Genomic DNA, 14,990 nt, shown 5'->3' on the forward strand with positions numbered 1-14,990 from the left:
CAGAGGGAACCCTCGCCTTGGGGAAGGATTGCCCAGAAGGAAACCACACTGACCCAGACAGGATCACTGGGCTAGACACTGTATACACTGGGGAATCAATGGGCAAGGATGCCCCAAGGATTCCCTATGGGCAAGCATTTCCCTAGGATTCCCTATGGGCAAGGATTCTCCCATGATTCCCTATGGGCCAGTAGTATGGTTTCCCTTTCCAAGGATTCCTTATGGGCCAGTATGATTTCTCTATGGGGAGGTATTCTCTTATGACTCCCTATGGGCAAGTATTCTCCCATGATTCCCTATGGGCAAGTATGCTTTTCCTATGGGCCAGTAGTATGGTTTCCCTATGGGCAAATGTTCCCCAAGGAGTCCCTATGAGCCAGTATGGTTTCTCTATGGGCAAGTATTCTCCCAGGATTCCCTATGGGCAAGTACAGTACTGTCATTTGTTTTATTACATCCCAAGGCTAACTGAAAGAAATTGGCAGCATGAGTTTTCATAGAATGAAGTCTACTTCCTCAGATGCGTTTAGAGATGTAGTTTCCAAAGGGGAGGCCTAGCTCTCCTCCTCCACCCAGAGGCTTGGCATCCAAGGAGGGGGAGGAGGTCTCAAACCGGGTTATTTCTGCAGTGCAGACACAGCCTCCTCTTGCAACAAGCCAGTCTCTGGTTGGCTTGTTGCAGGAGGAGGCTCATCTACACTACAGAAATAACCCGGTTTGAGACTGCTTTAACAGCCATGAAGCCATGCCAGGGAATGCTGGGGTTGGTGGTTTGTTGTGGCACCAGAGCTCTCCTGACAGAGAAGGCTAGGGCTACATCCACACTGCAGAAATAATCCAGTTTGACACTGCTTTGCCACAGTGTAGTGCTGTGGGAGTCTGGGAGCTGTAGTTTGTTGTGGCTGCAGAACTCTCTGACAGAGGAGGCTAAAGTGTCTCGCAAAACTACAAATCCCAGAGTTCCATAGCCTCAAGTGTGGTTTTCTGAGTGTGGTTTTTGGAACTGATGAGAAGGCTAAAATACCAAACCACGGTAGTTAAAGCGGGGCCAAACTGGATTGTTCCTGCAGTGTGGATGCAGCCCAGGAGATTCCAGAGCTTTGCTCTTGGTGCTACAATAGATGCCATGGCATTGCACCATGGCAGTTAAAGCGGTGTCGAACCAGGTTGTTTCTGCAGTGCGGATGCAGCCCTAGCCTTCCTGGTCAGAGAACTCAGGGGCCACAACAGACCACAAATCCTAGGATTTCCTAGTATGCAACCATGGCACTTAAGGGCTCTTTCCCACTGCAGTTTAAAGCAAATATGGTCAGCCTACTTGTATGATGTGCGGAGAATACACTGCTTTCCCCCTACGCCTTCATTTTTTCCCCTTTTTGATGGTTTCTATTTTCAACTGGTTTTAATTTTTTTAATCTTTTTTTAGTATTATTTTTAATTTTTGCATGCTGCAACTGTTTAAACTGTTTAAACCAGCTCCATCAGGCCTGGCCTAAAGTAACTTACTCCCCTTCCCCACTGCCATTCCCTTCTCCTTTTGTGTCATGTCTTTCCAGATTGCGAGCCTGATAGACTCATGTATAAGTCTAGAAATTTAGGTCCAAAAATTGACCCAAAAAACCTGAGTCGCCTTATCCACAGGTCAATGTTAAGTACTGTGTCTTAACTCCTATTTTAAAGAAGGAGCCATCTCCTGGTGAAAAGCAAGAGTATAATATGTGAAGCACCAGCCCCCTCTGCTCTCTCCTCCATCCAGTCTTAAGAGTAAGCACAAAGAATTATGTTTGCTGGAATTTTGTAAGTTCTTTGACATTGTTTTGTTTTGCTTCATCCTTTAGATCCTTTGCCATACGCCCTTAAATTTTACCCTTAACATATGCATCATGGGTCATAGCAAGATCCATAATTTTGGCCCCAAAACTTGCCCTCGACTTACATACAAAGTCGACTTATAATCAAGTATATGTATCTGTAACCAGCTCTGAGAGCCTTTCTGGCTGAAGAGCAGGGTATAAATACAGTAAACAAACAAACAAACAAACAAACAAACTATGGCTAAGATCCTCCACCGAATCTGTAAGCATTGACATCGTTTGAACTGTCATGGCTCAATGCTATAGAATCCTGGAATTTGCTGTTTGTGAGACATTTAGTCTTCGCTGTCAGAGTGCTCTGGTGCCAAAACAAACTACAAATCCCAGGATTTCATAGCGCTGAGCCATGGCAGTTAAAACAGTCTCAAACTGCAATGTTTCTGCAGTGCAGAGGCACCTACATCATAGAATCATAGACTTGCAAGACACAACAAGAGCCATTCAGTCCACCCCTTGCCATGCAAGATCTCAATACAATAGATTGATATATAAATAGTACCCTAGGGTGAACACAATCACAGATCCATAACTGAAGTTCAGGATGCAGCTGACATTTACTTTCACTGCCGGAAGCCACCTTGAATCCCAAACTTGGCAAAACATGGGGTATAATACTAAAGTAATATTAATACCCATGGAGTTCCCTTATCACCATGGGGTAGTGGTTTGAGGGCTGGACTACAACTTCGGAGACCAGCATTTGACTCCCGACTTGCCCATTAAACCCACTGGGTGACGTTGGGCAAGTCACACACTCTCAGCCTCAGGGGAAGGCAATAGCAAACCTCCTCTGAACAAATTTTGCCAAGAAAACCCCACAATAGGTCTGCCTTAGAGTGGCCATAAGTCAGAAAGGACTTAAAGGCACACACGACACCACCACCCATAATTTAAAGATGAGAATCACGTGGGCTTTCAGCAGGTAGTGGACTCCAACTCCCAACAATCCTTACCTTTTGCTCTGCTGGCCAGATGTTGATGGGAGCTGGAGTCCAGCAACATCTAAAGAATCACACAGTGCATGTTTGCAGATAGACATACCCTCCAACAGTCCTGATTTTGCAGGGACAGCCCTGATTATCCTTTCGTCAGCTGCTTTCAAAATGTTCCAGTTTCTCTTTTCTGCAGATATTCAGTTGGGGGAATATCTTGTTGAATATCGATGTTGGCATTCAAGAAAAGGATGGTGTAATGCAACCACCACTTAACCACTGGAACGTGGTCCAAAATTCACCCCAAGAAGACAAGTCTGAAATAAACTGGACTCTGACCGCTGGCCCACTGCAAGGTTTTTCAAACCTTTGCTCTAGATTTCTTCTCTTAGCACACAGAGCAAGGTCCATTTTACCAGACATTAAACATTGACTCAGTTGAAGGGGCAATTTGTATAAAACGATATGTATAGATGGTCTCTAACGCCAAATAGGTTATCTAAAACATGTAAGAACAAATGTTGGAAATGCAATCGGAAGGCAGGGACTTTTTCCCATCTGTAGTGGACCTCTGATGAAGCAAACACTGCAGATATTTTTATAGTCAAGATACAGTTTTTAAGGCAAAGACTTTTTTGCTCACAGTACTGGACAATCAATTTGAGAAGTAGAATGGAAGGACATTACAATATGTGATGACAGCTGCAAGAATAATATATGCTCAAAATGGAAAATTACTGCTATTCCAACACAGGATTGGCTGAAGGTGATTGAACAGGCTGGAATGGGGGAAAAACTGACTAGGGCTACATCCACACTACAGAAATAATCCAGTTTGATACCACGTTGACTGCCATGACTCAATTCTATGGAATCCTGGGATTTGTAGTTTGTTGTGGCTCCAGATTTCTCTGAGAGAGAAGACTAAATATTTCACAAAACTGCAATTCCCAGAATTCCATAGCACTGAGCCATGGCAGTTAAAGTGGTACCAAACTGGATTATTTCTGCAGTGTGGATGCAGCCAATGCTGATCAGAGAAATCTTTGAACTATTTTTAAAAAAGATTGGGAACTGTTTGTTGCTTATTTGCATTTCTGTTGGGGAAATGAATGAATTACAGATTTTGTTAAATAAACTGAGTTGCTATACTGTGGATGCAGAAATATCATATAAAGGAAGTATAACAAATAGTAGTATCTTGGTTGCCCTCCTCTGGACACACTCCAGCTTGTCAACATCCTTTTTGAATTATAAATAACAGTAAATAAATAAACTGTATCATTATACCCTGCCTTTTGCTGCAGCAATCAATGCGGCTTACTTGACTAGAATATATTGGAATAATACATACTCTCAATAAATAAATTGACACCCCCCCCTTTAAAACAGGATTAAATGCAATACAGTTTAAAAATTCAACCTATTAAAATGACAGCAATAGAATCATAGACACAGGATTCCAGGTGAGGCCTGACCAAAGCAGAATAGAGTGGCACTATTACTTTCCTCGATCTAGACCAGTGGTTCTCAACCTGTGGGTCATGACCCCTTTGGGGGTCGAATGACCCTTTCACAGTGGTCTCCGAAGACCATTGGAAAACACGTATCTTAGGAACTGAGACACCACAATTTTATGGTTGGGGGGAATCACAACATGAGGAACTATATCTAAGGGTTGCGGCATTAGGAAGGTTGAGAACCAATGATCTAGACACTAGACTCCTGTTGATGGAGCCTACAATCACATTAGCTTCTTTAGCTGCTGCATCAAACTGTTGACTCTTGTTGTCTAGTTTATTGCCTACTAAGACTCTCAGATCACTTTCATGTGTATTGTCAAGTGAGATGTCCCCCATCCTCTGTGTTTAGCAGGGGCAGGGGCAGCTCCCCTGGCAGTGGGATGGTGAAGCCACTTCAGGGTTTAGTAAGAACTTGAAAGGAGCTATCCTATCCACAGGGCTGACCCTCTGGGATAGAGTTCAGCATCAGGGGTAGCAATTGTGAAATTCAGACTGAGACTCAAGAGGTAGAATGAAACCATGTGGGTCAAATGTTGATATGTGGTATGCCTTCACTTAAACGAAGCATTTCTGAAAAGAAACTGAAAAGGAAAACACCACTTTGAGGGAAAAAATGTAACCACATCACCAGCTACTTTTCTCTCCCTGGTGAAAATTGCTTTCTTATATCCATGAATGAATTCCTTTAGCCCAAGTAAAGAACAGAGACAATGCTATTAGTCACCAGAGGATATTTTAATGCCAGTTTGTCTTGCCTCTTTGCTACAGACGTGATGGGCTTGGATAAGACTCTGACACAAACTCTGGGTGGATGATATAGCTGTCCCTCGGGGCCTCTCCTGCCTTCTTGAAATGGCTTGCGTCCCACCTGTCAGAGAAAGGAAAAACATCAGTGTAGATCCGGAGAGGACATTTCTCAGGTTACAATGTACCTTATACAAGGGATGGCCAAACTGTGGGCCATGTACGGCTCCCAAGACAGTTTTGTGGACCCCAATGCTGAAAAATCCCCCATCATTTTCTGGGCTCCTAGAAATTGGCTGCTGGAGTTCCTGGTATTACTCACTCTTGCCTTACAATTCCCCCTTCCCTAAAAGTTTTAGCTGAGCGCACATCATGCACTCCAACTTGGTAGTCAAAAGTCCCGATTAATCTTTTATTGTCCCACCTTTCTGGCTGCTTTTAAAATGCCCCAGCTTCTTGCTCCTCCTCCCACTTTCTTTGTCCACTGCTTACTTCAGCTGCTACAAAGCCAATCCCAGTCCTAAATCCAAAAATAGGTTGCATTCTACTCAGCATGGGGGAGAGGAGAGGAGGTGGACTCTGGCAAAAGCAAACTGCTGCAGCCTCCACTAAATTGTGCATGCCTCCTCATTAAATAACTTGCCATTTTGGCCAGCTGGATGGGGGATTCTGGGAATTTTAGTTTAAAAAGACTTTCCCGAGGTCTGATTGCAAGACCTGGAGCAAGTGGTGATTATCTCAGTTGCTGTCTTTAGCTATCATCTCAACCATGTCCAGCTTCCAAGGTTAGCGACACCTCTCCTGTGAACAGGTTTGCAGGGATTAGGGGGTCAGGACAAAGCTCAGTCTAAGCAGGAAGGGGTGCCTTTTACAACAGGAAGGCTTGTTTATGGAAAGGCAGGGTATTTAAGATAAGCTTAGTTCAGTGAACCATCTAGCAATAGTGATTCCATGCAAACTCACATTTCTATTTTATTTTCCAGCTCTCATGATTTCAAAGAACATTCTTTGGAACATTTGTCAACAGTCTGGAAAAATAAACCCAGAGGTCCTTCTGCATTCCTATACTCCCCCCCCCCCCCCCATATATACTATGACTCTGCCACTTTTATTGGTTTTGTTATGTAATTTTTAATTCTATATTGTTTAATTGTCTTTTAAGGGGGGATATTTTGTATATATGGATGTATTTAACCCTTGTAAGCCACTTTGATTGTTTTAACAAAAAGCGGGATAGAAATAAAAGATTTATTTATTTGTTTATTTATTTATTACTATTATTACTATTATTACTAGAGCTTAGGGCAGTGGCTCCCAAACTTTTCTGGGCTGCCACCCCCTTTTCTCTTGAGTGACAACCCTAGCACACACTCCCCGTGACTAATTGTTGATATTAGATCTATTCTTCTGTTACAAGTTCAAAGCAACCGATCTGCTGCTGCTCCCTTTGCCAGCCGGTCACCCTGGGAGCAGCAACACAAACATACACAGCAAGGATCCCACACTTGGGTCCCTGGATAAGAACCTTCTCCCCAGATTGTTTAATTGTTGAGCAATCCAATCAATACACTTTATGCGCTCTTCCTCCCTCGCCCTCCACCTCTCTTTTCTCTTGTTTTCACTGCACCCTAAATCTCCCTGTCTCTTTACCTCCTGGAAGAAAACTGCCTCCCATCTCATGTAACTAAACTTAGGAGGAGAAAGTGTCTATTGGCACCAGTAGCAGGGGTGTGTGTGATGTGTGTGTGTGTTGGATGGTAGTGGGAGCAGCTGGATTGCAGAAGGTGGTGGTGGTGGTGAGAAGTTTAACCCTTCCCTCCTCAGCTGTCCTCCCCAATAGACACTGTGGGCTCTGGGTAGGGTTGCCATACTGCCAGACCTCCAAACTGGGAAAAATGTAGGACACACAAAATGTGTCCTACATTTGAAAATTTTGTCCTACATTTCCCCTCGCGATCGCGGCGGGGAGCGGAGGCCAAGTGGCGAGGGAAAGCCTCCACTTAAGGAGGCTTTCCCTCCCCGCCTGGGCCCCGGGCCTCGCCGCGATCGGAGGCCAGGATTGGGGCCTCGCCTCCTTCCTGGCCCCCTCAGGGACCAGGAGGGAGGCGAGGAGACCGCCGGCAATCGCTGGGGCCTCGCCTCCTTCCTGGCCCCCTCAGGGACCAGGAAGGAGGTGAGGAGGCCGCCAGCCATCATCGGGGCCTCGCCTCGTTCCTGGCCCCCTCAGGGACCAGGAAAGAGGCGAGGAGACCGCCGGCCATCGCCGGGGCCTCGCCTTGTTCCTGCCCCCCGCAGGGACCAGGAAGGAGGCGAGGAGGCTGCAGGGAGGCGGGGAGGTTGGCGCGGCTGCGCCCAAGAGGCGCCGCCTCCCTGCAACCTCCTCTGCCCCAGGCCTCGCTGCCCTCCTCTTCCTCCGCGCGGCCATGCGCGGTGGAGGAGGAGGAGGGCAGCGAGGCCCCGAGGGTTGCCTAGCAACCCCGCTGCAACCGGGCTTTTCCCGGTTTTTGGCGGCACCCGTGCCGTGACCGGGCAGGTGCCGCCAAAACCGGGAAAAACCCGGTTGCAGCCGGGTTATGGCAACCCTAGCTCTGGGGAAATGGCCCCCAAAGTCCTGGGAAATGAACACAAGGCTAAGATCCCAGGACTCCAGACCTAGCAATGACTCTGGCTGTAACAAAGAGCTGGTAAGCAGCAGCTAAGCCAGATCTCTTTGATGCTTTGCCTTCTGCCTGGGAGCTTGTTTCTGCAGAACCAGTTTGGTAACAGAGTCTGGACACAGGGGATACCAAATAAAAAGGCAAGGCATTTTGCCAGTAAAGGCTGTTTACTTTGGGAAAGAAGGCAGAAGGCGGAGGCTACACTGTCATTATTCTGTGTGGTCATTTTATAGTTACAGTAGTAGTTTGAGCATTGAACTAGGGCTCTGGAAACCAGAGTTCAATTCCCCACTCAGCCATGGAAACCCACTGGGTACACTCTCAGCCCCAGAGAACCGCAATGTAGGTTCACTTTAAGCTTGCCATAAGTTGGAAGTGATTTGAAGATGCACAACAACAGCAACATTGTTTTAATGTCATGGCTCCATCCTATGGAAGCCTGGGATTTGTAATTTGTTGTGGCACCAGAGCTCTCTGACAGAGAAGGCTAAATAGTTCACAAAACTACAAATCCCAGAATTCCATAGCACTGAGTCATAGCAGTTAAAGTGGTCAAAAAGTGTCTTAATTCTGCAGTGCAAATGAAACCTCGGAGATATATCCAAACAGCTAGCCAAAACATGGTATTCCTTTTGCCCCAAATTTAAATACCTGTCTTGTTAAGTTAAAAGCAAAAAGTTGTTTCCTCTTGCTATCCATTAAACAGTGGATTAACATGAGTTATTCTTGCTGTGTTATTTCCATGATCTGCGTCTATGCATGTAGCCCAAGCAAGTGCCATTCTACAGTAAACACAATGGTCCAAATTCTGTATTGTGCTTCCTGTCAGTGGCTGGTGTCAAGTTTCTTCTGCCTCATCCTGCTTTCCATCTTTTGGACAGTAAAAAATTGTTGATTCCTGTGTTCATGGGGCAGTGTAGTCCAAACTAAAAAGGAGTTATCTAAGAGTAGGCAAAGCATGGCCCTCATAGTGATAGTTCTCTATCTCTATGCATTTGCGTTGGCCTCTTCTGTCTTCTTCTATGTTGTTCTCAAGCACATTGTTCTCAGCCAGCATGAGGTTGGTCTTCTCAGGCATGTTGTCAAAGGGACCAGCCCAAATCCTAGAAGTTGTCTTTCTATGGAGGTGGGGGGGGGGGAGATAAGAAGTGAATCTGAGAGTTGGGCTTTTTTCACCTTCCCTCCTGTTTATAATCCACCAGGGAAGACTTGAGGCCATGTTGCTCTGAACCCCTTTGCCAACTCCACTCCGAGGAAGGAGTGTGTTCCACTGTCGAATAGCCCTTACTCTCAGGAAGTTCTTCCTAATGTTGAGCTGGAATCTCTTTTCCTGGAGCTTGCATCCATTGTTCTGGGTCCTGTTCTCTGGAGCAGCAGAAAACAAGCTTGCTTCCTCCTCAACATGACAACCCTTCAAATATTTAAACAGGGCTCTCATATCACCTCTTAACCTTCTCTTCTCCAGGCTAAACATCCCCAGCTCCCTAAGTCATTCCTCATAAGACATGGTTTCCAGACCTTTCACTATTTTAGTCGCCCTCCTCTGGACACATGGCTCCAGTTTCTCAATGTCCTTTTTAAATTGTGGTGCCCAGAACTGGACACAATATTCCAGGGGTGGGGGCTGACCAGAGCAGAATACAGTGGCACTATGACTTCTCTTGATCTAGACACTATACTTCTATTGATGCAGCCTAAAATAGCATTGGCATTGTTGACTCATGTTCAACTTGTGGTCTATTTGGACTCCTAGATCTCTTTCACATGTATGAGATTCTCATTCAACCAGGTGTCCTCCATAATCCTATATCTGACTGTGCATTTTGTTTTTCTGCCCTAAGTGCAGTACCTGACATTTCTCCCTGTTGAAGTTCATTTTGTTAGCTTTGGCCCAGCTTTCTAGTCTCTTCAGGCCATTTTGAATGCTGGCTCTCTCCTCTGGAGTATTAGCTCTTCCTCCTAGTTTGTTGCCATCTTCAAATCTGAGAAGCAGGCCTTCTATTCCGACTAAGTAATCATGGGGTGGCTATTATTATGTGGGGCGTTTGTGATGTGGACGCAGCGGTTTTTAATGTAATTGTATATTGTTTCTTATTTCATGTTTTTAATGGCTTTTATCATACTGTTTTTTAAAATTTATGATTATTTGTGAGCCGCCTTGGGTCCCTTTCTGGGAGAAAGGCGGCATAAAACAATTGAAGCAAACAAACCCCGGCTCTGAGCTGTGTCTCTGCAGATGGCAGCCATGATGCCTCTCTCTTTCCTTCTCTATAAATACCAGAAAACCTGAGCTTACATTTAGAGGCGCCTGCTAGGCCCCGTTTCCATGGTAACTCCGCCCAGCGACCGTCGGGACGCTCGCGTCGCGCGTTGTTGACGTCATCAACCCCTCAATCGCGTGTTCCATCGAAGGAGTCCTGTCTGACCAATCAGGAGCAGGAAAGAGACTCCTGAAAGATTGCATTACAGATTTCCTCCCGCCCCATGAGCAAAGAGACTCATCCTTGTCTCTGATTGGTGCATTGCCTGCCACTCTTGACACGACACCCAATCATATTTCGAGGTCTCAGTAAACTCCGCCTTTCCACCCTCGTTGATTAGACTAGGCGGGCGCTGTTGCTAGTAACTACCACGTCACGCTACCTCTTCTAATTCTGATTGGGCAAACAGGTTCGGCTGCTGGTGGGCGACAGTTGGATTGACAGGCCCGAGGGCCAATCAAGAGGCTCCCTTGCCTCCTAGGGCCTTTTCCCTCAGTCTGTGGGAGGAGGACACTGGAGCATGTTGAGTTCTTAGTGTTGCCAATAAGGTGACTTTCACACGAAAACGGGGACTTTTCAGAGCTTTTGGTGTGATTTTGGTGCCTGGCTCTATTTCAGTGCATTTTGGGTGACTTTTGCCCATTTCAGCTCCAGCCCTGACTCTGAGAGCCAGGCTGGCTGCAGAGCAACCAACCCTTGGGAGTGTCACACACTAAGTCAGTTTTCAGCCAATCGGAGAGAGGACTGGAGAGGGGTCCCCGCCCCTGCCCTCAGCCCCTGACTCCCTCTTAAGTCTAGCTTTCCTAGACTTAAGCGTACTTCCTCAGATGCATGGGAATTGTAGTTCATTGTGGCACCAAAGCTCTTTCTCACAAAACTACAATTCCCAGGGTTCCCTAGCACTGAGCCAGGGCAGTTAAAGCGGTCTCAAACTGGATTATTTCTGCAGTTTGGATTGGACCTTGAGCATTTTTAATAACGAAGGTCCAAAACACTGCAGAAATAATCCATTTTGAGACCGCTTTAACTCTCCTGGCTCAGTGCTAGGGAATCCTGGGAATTGTAGTTTGTTGTGGCACCAGAGCTCTTTTTGATAAAGAAGGCTCAATGTCTCACAAAACTACACTTCCCAGGGTTCCCTAGCACTGAGCCAGGGCAGTTAAAGCAGTCTCAAACTGGATTATTTCTGCAGTGTGTCTTGGACCCAACTCAGGCTGCATCTTCACAATCCAGTTTCATACCGTTTTTACTGCCATGGCCCAGTGCTATGAAATCCTGGGAATTGTAGTTTGTTGTCACACCAGAGTTTGCTGAGAGAGAAGGTTAAATGTCTCCGAAAACTAGAATTCCCAGGATTCCCTAGCACTGAGCCAGGGCAGTTAAAGCCAGGTAAACTGGATTATTTCTGCAGTGCAGTTCTCCCTGAGACAGGACTCCACTTTTTAAAATTGCTTTAAGTTGAATTGTTGGCGTGACGCTGAAAGCGGGGTCAAACCGCCATTAATTCTGCCGTGTGGAAGCAGCCCTGCTTTGTTGGTATCAATGGTCCAAAACACTGTGGAAATAATCCTACGCCCTTTTACTTCTCTCTCCATTTTCCTTCCGTTATTCTCTGATCTCCTTTGTGTTGAGAAAGGGTTGGGGCCTTTTGTCATCCCTCCGTATCCACGAACTTCTTATCCACGGATTCAAGCATCGATGGCTTGAAAATAATCCCCAAAAGTATAAATTCCAAATAGCAAATAGTGTAGTATTAGCTACCGCTCCTAATTTGGTGTCACCTGCAGATCTGATAAGAGAGCCCTCTACTAAGACTCCCAGGTGCCTTTTGCAAGGATTGCTCTCAAGCCAGGTGTCTTATATCCCCATCCAAAATATAGAGGCTGGTAGGCTCTGTAAGGTCTGTGCTCACCAGGGGCAGCAATTGCACCAATCCCGCGACGGTGGAGTAGTGAACATGAAAGGAGCCATCCTATTCAAAGGGCTCATTCCATTTTGGGAAGAGAGTTCAGCACCTTGGCAAGACACTGTAAAGTTCGAACCAAGCCTTAAGAGTTTCTTCACCGCTCTGCTGCCAGCCTGCCTCTGCCATGAAAGCAGCAGCTGACTTTTCGCGGCCCTTGGAGAAGCTTGTTACACATACAGTTACTGTACCTTGCTATTCCTTCCACACAATAACTAGGAGGTGGCTACATTGCGCTGCCACTTAACTAGGGATACCCTTTGCTCTTTGTTGTTGTTGTTGTTGTTTTACTGCAACGTTTAAGTTATTTTTACAGTAGTGGAGATGTGGCTTCACAGAATGGTATCGGTGGGAGGTGACCGTGTGGGTCAAGCGTTGGTATGTGTTGTGCTTTGCTAAAAACTACAGTGGTCCCTCCACATTTGCTGGGGTTAAGGGTGAAGGAGGCCCGTGAATGTGGAAAAATTGCAAATTAAAAACACAACAACACTATTCTTTTTACCTGAGAGAACACCTCTCTAGGAATCTCCAGGTCCTCCAGTGCAATTCTGTGGTCAACACCTGCCAGAATTTGGCCATAGAATCATGCTGGAGGACCTACAAATGCCTAAAGAAGTGTTTTCTCTAGGAACTTCTTTTATTCTTTGTAAAGTAATTTTCTCCTAGGCTCTAACTTCTAGCCTCATGTTAAAACTCAGATGATCTTCAAAGTCCCCGCAATTATTATTATTCAAATAGTAATGAGACCCGGCACAGGCTGCGTCTCCCTTATCTGGAATTCCAAAATCTGAACTATTCCAAAACCCAAAATGGCCCCCTTGGGTGGCTGGGACAGTGACACCTCTGCCTTCTGATAGTTCAGTGAACACAAACCTAGTTTCATACACAAAATTATTAAGAATATTGTGCATAAAATTACCTTCAGGATATGTGTATAAGGTGGATATGAAACACAAATGAATTTAATCAGTAAAGAAACTCAATAGTTTGATTCCTATGCCTATATTAATCAGACAGTAGACTTAATTAGCTTGATTTTTAATATTATTATTATTCGCATATTCACGTAATCACATATGTCGGTCCCCACAGTTAATCACAATCAATATCAAATGATAATTTATCCTATTAAACTAATTGTAGCTTATTCTTTTTCTTAACACAAAAATTACACCAGCATCTAAAACTTCAAGCCATCTCTCTTCTTCTCACATCCTCTCCGTAACACTCTTCCCATCTCTATTCCTAAACCTTCTGCTCTCTTCCACTCTTCTCCTCTTGCTCTGCATCACTTCCTCTCACCTTGCTTTCTTTTTACTTTCTTAGATGTCCATTTAGACATCCTTTCTTGTCAGTACCGGGTCATAATTGATTTGATATATTTTGTACACTGATGAGAAATTTGCAATTTCTGTGCTATAGCACAATATTGGGGAATGGACTAGAGCTTCCTTCCTAGCCCTCCCTTCAGCCACCATCTTGGGGAGAGAGAGGCAGGCTGGCCCAACTGCCTGCCTGAAGAAGACAAGCCCTCCCTTGTATTGTTTTTAAATGGTATGGGTGGGTTTTTGTATTGTTGGGCTATGTATTGGTTTTGATGGTGTTTTTGTAAACCGCTGTGATCTGCAAGGAATAGCGGTCTAGAAATAAAATTTCATTTCATTTCATTTCATTTCCTCTAGCAGAAAATTCTAAGCACCTCAGTATTCTACACATCAAGGATGACATAGGATGGTATCAAAATGCTGATAATTGTGTACAGTTGGCCCTTCACATTTGTGGTTTTGACTTTTGCATCTGATCATTTGTGGATTTGATTAATATGTTCTCTTAGGACTTTCTAGCTAGGCTTGCCATAACCCGGTTGCAACCAGGTTTTCCCCGGTTTTGGCGGCACCTGCCCGGTCACGGCACGGGTGCCGCCAAAAACCAGGAAAAGCCCGGTTGCAGCGGGGTTGCAGAGCAACCCGGGGAGCCTCGCTGCCCTCCTCCTCCTCCACCGCGCATGGCCGCACGGAGGAAAAGGAGGGCAGCGAGGCCTGGGGCGGAGGAGGCTGCAGGGAGGTGGCGCCTCCCCGCCTCCCTGCAGCCTCCTCCCTCCTTCCTGGCCTCCGCGGAGGCCAGGAAGGAGGCGAGGCCCCGGCGATCGCGCGAGGCCTGGTCCTTCCTCCGCGGCCTCTGCGGAGGCCGGGGAAGAAAGGGAGGCCCTGGCGATCGCGCCAGGCCTGGCCCTTCCTCCGCGGCCTCTGCGGAGGCCGGGGAAGGGAGGGAGGCCCCAGCGATCGCCCAAGGCCTTGCGCCTTCCTCCTCGGCCTCTGCGGAGGCCGGGGAAGAAAGGGATGCCTCGGCGATCGCGCCAGGCCTTGCGCCTTCCTCCTTGGCCTCTGCAGAGGCCGGGGAAGAAAGGGAGGCCCCAATCGTGGCGAGGCCCGGGGCCCAGGCGGGGAGGGAAAGCCTCCTTAAGTGGAGGCTTTCCCTCGCCGCTTGACCTCCACTCCCCTCCGCGGAAAAATGTAGGGCAAAATTTTCAAACGTAGGACACATTTGTCTGTGTCCTACATTTGAAAATTTTGTCCTACATTTTCCCCGTTTTGGAGGTCCGGAGTTATGGCAACCCTATTTCTAGCGTCTCCAGCATGACATAGAGTCACACTGGAGGAGCTAAAGATTCCTCAAGAGAACACTTCTTTAGGCATTTTTAGGTCCTCCAGCATGATTCTTGTTGAACTTAGAGTTGTACTGGAGGATCTAGAGATTCCTATAGAGATGTTCTTTCAGGTTAAAAAATGTGATTTTGTTGTTGTTGTTGTTTTTCTACTTTCACTGGGGTCCTACACCTCCAGGCTGCCCCAGGGCAAATGTGGAGGGCCCACGATACTATGAAAGAGACCTGGGGCTGGATATCCTCATCTCCCCAATCCTACTTGTATGTTGGAGGAGGTGAAAGGAGATTATCACACACAGACGAGATTGCTCCCCCATCTTTATCCTGTCTTTGACTGTAATCCCGCGAAAGGCTTTCCGATTGAAATGCTA

General features: G+C 46.3%; 1 protein-coding gene across 6 annotated transcripts in view; it reads right to left on the reverse strand.

Annotated features, from left to right (window-relative positions):
• The window catches only part of LOC121924166 (myogenesis-regulating glycosidase-like), a 718,305-nt gene that overhangs the window by 42,192 nt on the left and 661,123 nt on the right, over positions 1–14,990 (reverse strand). Inside the window, exon 1 of one of the 6 annotated variants that reach the window (XM_042455329.1) lies at positions 2,916–3,133. The exons of 4 other annotated variants lie outside the window; for them this stretch is intronic. The gene's annotated coding sequence lies outside the window, so the exon portion shown is untranslated. Of the gene's footprint in view, positions 1–2,827; positions 3,134–14,990 lie in introns of those variants that run through there. One more of the 6 variants, XM_042455334.1, reaches the window with a different exon arrangement.

The sequence above is a fragment of the Sceloporus undulatus genome, chromosome 2 (genome assembly GCF_019175285.1).
Source record: "Sceloporus undulatus isolate JIND9_A2432 ecotype Alabama chromosome 2, SceUnd_v1.1, whole genome shotgun sequence".
NCBI classification, from domain to species: domain Eukaryota; kingdom Metazoa; phylum Chordata; class Lepidosauria; order Squamata; family Phrynosomatidae; genus Sceloporus; species Sceloporus undulatus.